Here is a 4501-nt window from a genome sequence, read left to right on the forward strand (position 1 = left end):
AAAAATATTTTTGATGTTGTTAAGAGACGAAATAATGGACTACAAAGGGACATAAAGACTACTGTTGAGGCTCTCTGGCAACGGGAGATATTTGACTTCAAAATCATCAAATATTTGAATTTTTCAAAATGTCTCACAACGCACTCACTTATTTTTCTGGGTTGATTGACAAGCCATCAATCAAACTGACTGACACTTGTTCCTTGCCTTCATTAAGGATGTATCAATATGTGTGAACACCTTCAAATCAATAGGTCAAGTACAGTTGTACTGAGAGCCTCATATATTTTGCACAATTTGAAGCAATTTCCATGGTAAAAGTCTGATAAATCCACGGGGTGGCCTATCTCCCCCTGAAAGATCCAAAACACAAACCAGTTTGTATTTTTCAGATTTGGGGTAGACCCTTTAAACTGGCAAAGTTTCATAGAAATCGGTGAAATGGCATGTAGCAGCCCTGCCTGGTGCTCTCGTGGACTCACTCTTAAAGTGGAAAATGGTTTTCCCACTGCAAACTTCTTTTCTTGGTTAACTACTGCTACTTTCTTTTCTAATTCACAAATTTTTGCCTTCAAAAGTGCATTTTGTGCTTTCAGGATTTGAAGCTGACCGTCTTGATGGACTGCTAATGGTGGAGGCTGCTGATGGAGGTTGATAGACTCACTAGTGAAGTGAGGATTATAAACCCGCTTTCGCTTTACACCATCACCAGTGGGCAGCCAAAAATCACACATGAAACTATTCATTGTCAAACCCTTTTCCGAAAGCAAACATTGACCGCCAATTTTGAAATAGGCGCCAAGTAATAATTATTGTGGTAGCTTAATTCCATAAAAGGATGTAATATATTATCACTCTGCTAAGCTACGCGGGAGAAATGACAAATATTTCTTCTACTTATCTCTGTTGACAAATTTCTTCATCAGTTCTTTTTTACCGTCTTTTCAACCTCAAATAAAAGCAAATTACATGATTAGAATAGCTACAAAAGAAATTGAAATCATACAAACATTGATCAAGGATTGTTTAAGTATTTTCAAGGGGTCCCACAGAGGACTATTCGGGTTCTTTTTCCTATTTTTAAAAAGAAGACAGAGGGTTGCCACACTCTTCGCTTTCGTCCGCCATGTTGGTTCTATGGTCTCTGAGATGGCGTTGGCCAATCAAAAGCAAGAGTTTTCAGTCCCAGTCTCCGTGCTATCCATGCGAGAGCTCTCGGGGAGATATCAGTGAGTCAATTTTTCCCTCAGTGGACTACCCAAGATCTGTGTTTTTGCCATTTTAAAGAACCCGTCGATATTTTCTTCCAGCGGCATATCCCAATCCTCAGTTCCCGCCAAGTTGGTTAGTGAATGAAACTCGAAAAAGGTCGTACCATGGCCCGCATTAGTCGAGAAAATTGAATTTCAGAGAAAAGGAGAATGAGAAACGAGAGAAACAAACGGAAGCGACATTTAAGGACTGCAAAGAAAAGGAAGGACGCTGACATTCAGAAACAAAAGGAAAAAGCAGAGTACCTCCGAGCTAAGAAATTGGCGCGCTTATGATCATATTCGATTTCTTAACGAGAAAAATCAACAAATGAACTGAACATCACAATACCACCATTTGTAAGCTGCATTATTTTCCAGGGTGAGCCTCCATTTCATCAATGCTCGATTTTCCAGTTGTTACAATATAATTTTATTTCTCTCTTTAAGCTTTCATACTCAAAGAGCTAGTGGCAATATTAATGACAATCCCCATAACTTTATTAGCTTTTTAATTTCTTGAATGGTAAATAACATAAAATCATGTAATAAATAACATAAAAAAATACAGATATTTTACCATACGCAAAATTTTTATGGTATTGTACGAGAAACACGTGCATACTTAACAAAACAAAAACCTTAACATAATTTTTTTATGAGCCTAAACGTTGTTCTCCTGCAAACCTAATATACAAATTTTTTCAGACTATGGAATAGCATGACATAATTTTCTTGTTCCTATTAGTCAATTTCACTTAATTTTCCAGTTTGCAGGGAAATCTATCATGTCAACACCATTGCAAAACGGGTGGACAAATGTCAATTTCATTGATCCTGATGAACTTTGTCCACCAAATGGAAAGACCATCAGATTGGGAGAAGGGTCCTACGGTTGCTGCCTCTTAAGACAATACCAGCGGCTGAATATTAACCCTTTCACCGCCAAAAATGCAAATTGACACTTATAGATTTTACTCTGTCTAAGGCCAGACGATTTTACTCGTCAATGGGGAAGCCCTCGGCAGTGGAAGGGTTAAAGTTGTTGAAAAACAATCTCTCTCAAATGACACAAAGGAGCTGATGAAAGAAGCTCAAATTATGCAGGCTCTACACCACAAGAACATCCCTACCATCTTAGGTGTACAAGTTCAAAAGGAACCAATGTCTTTGGTAATCGAATTCATAGGAGAACAGGATACTTCCGTTACTATAAGCAAGCTATTGACACGTCAAAATGAAGAAACGTTAATTCAGAATCTTCAAAAATCACTGACAGTTAATGACTGTCTTATAATTTCACATAACTTGGCAGAAGCACTTTCTCGCATGCATTCAAAAGGTTTTCTGCATTGTGATTTGAAATCAAATAATGTTCTTGTAAGTAATAAGCGAGGCTATATAATTGATTTTCGAAACGGGCATGTGATAGTTGTTCTCCTCCTTCCAAGAAGTACACCATCTCGTATCCACACATTGCTCCAGAAGTTCTCAAAGGTTCTTCATGTAGCAAAGCCAGTGATATATTTTCTCTTGGTAAGATTTTCTTTCAAGTAGGAAACAGGTTTGACATTCCACTTTTGGTTTCCACTTCTCTAGACTGCAAAACAGTCGTATTTTTTGCGAACGCAAGCGACACTGTATAATAATATTCAAACGAAAGGTCCAGACCTTTCGTTTGAATATTATTTTATCTTGTCGCTTGCGTTCGCAAAAAATACGACTGTTTTGCAGTCTACCACTTCTCAAAAATGTTTGGATACTAATCCTGCAAGAACCGCGCACCGGTGGCTCAGTTGGTTGAACACAGGGCTGTCACGCGGGAGGTCGTGAGTTCAACTCCGGCCGAACCAACACTCAGGGTCTTTAAATAACTGAGGAGAAAGTGCTGCCTTTGTAATTACATCTGCAAATGGTTAGACTCTCTAGTCTTCTCGGATAAGGACGATAAGCCGGAGATCCCGTATCACAACCTTTGTTCATTAACTCTGTGGGACGTTAAAGATCCCACACACTATTCGAAAAGAGTAGGGGACAGTGTTCCCGGTGTTGTGGTCTGACCTTTCCAGCCTGTGGTCGGCTTGGCAGGATTAGCTGTATAACAGCCAGAAGTCAGGCTACTTAGCCAAGTGCTGGAACCTCACTCAAGCACTCAAGAAGACCAACAAGTACCGGTATAATGGCAACACTGGCCCCCAAGATATCTTGTTAAGTATACTGTATGCTATCAAAACGTTTTTTGAATCATAGCCTACATGTTTCAACTCATGGCAAAAAGGAAAAGTTCACACCATGTTTTTCCATGTTTTCTACATTTTGTGACAAGGACACATCCCCTTGCTTTTAAGATGACTCATCTTTAATTAGCAAGGCTGTCAAGATGGCACATCTTTCGTCAGTGTGAGTGTGCACTTGTCACTAAAATTGCATCAGCCTTGGTGGGTTTGTGTAAACATCAACAATAGGAAATAATACTAATGATATAACGGTGTTCTTTATCATGATGAAACAAGAAGGCTCTGATTTAAAACTGTGCAACCCCATGGAAGTTAGGCCTCTAAAATTCTTTCAACCTCTGGTGGCAATGGAGAAGTGTTTCATATATGTACATGTAGGTGTGCAACATGCACAAGAAAAACTGCCTCATCAAATTTTCTTTGGGAACCATATCTGGTAGACATCTCCTACCTCTCTGATGATTAAAAATCTTGTCATGGCTCTTTTCTTTTTCTGAAGTGAAAATTAACACTTATCCAGACTTCGCCTTTTTAAGTAAATTCTCACATACTTGGTGAAAAGGGGGAATGTTGAACAAAACAAGAGAAAAAAAGGAAAAGAAGGCCATAAGAACTTTTAAGGAATTTCAGAAACTTCATGTTAAATAAAATTTATGTTGTCTCGCAGCAGTTTTCCTTTGAGAGCTGCAGTTGTTGGTGTCTTGCACTTAAGATGTTAAAGCCTTGCCACTGGATACTAGCTTAGCTTTTATCGGGGTGTGACAAAGCTAAACGGCTTCAATTTTGTTAATTAATAAGCTGGTGACCAGGACCATCTCGCACCATAACCAACCATAGCCTTCAAGAGATGACTGAGGTGGAATATGCCTCACAATGTTTACCTTCCTCAGAAATTGTGACAACAGCACCTCCTCCTGCTTTTAAGATGTCACATCTTTCATTGGCGGGGCTGTCAAGATGGCACATCTTTCGTCAGCGTGAGTGTGGAATTGCATCAGCTTTGGTGGATGAAAG

At 39.1% G+C, this 4501-nt stretch overlaps 1 long non-coding RNA gene across 1 annotated transcript in view; it reads right to left on the reverse strand.

Moving 5' to 3' along the window:
* The window catches only part of LOC138010391 (uncharacterized), a 7361-nt gene extending 2860 nt beyond the window's left edge, over positions 1–4501 (reverse strand). The window contains exons 1-2 of the long non-coding RNA XR_011124459.1: positions 4369–4501; positions 149–949 (exon numbers count right to left, since the gene is read on the reverse strand). This is a non-coding gene — a long non-coding RNA (uncharacterized lncRNA). The remainder of the gene's footprint in view (positions 1–148; positions 950–4368) is intronic.

The sequence above is a fragment of the Montipora foliosa genome, chromosome 7 (genome assembly GCF_036669935.1).
Source record: "Montipora foliosa isolate CH-2021 chromosome 7, ASM3666993v2, whole genome shotgun sequence".
NCBI lineage: Eukaryota > Metazoa > Cnidaria > Anthozoa > Scleractinia > Acroporidae > Montipora > Montipora foliosa.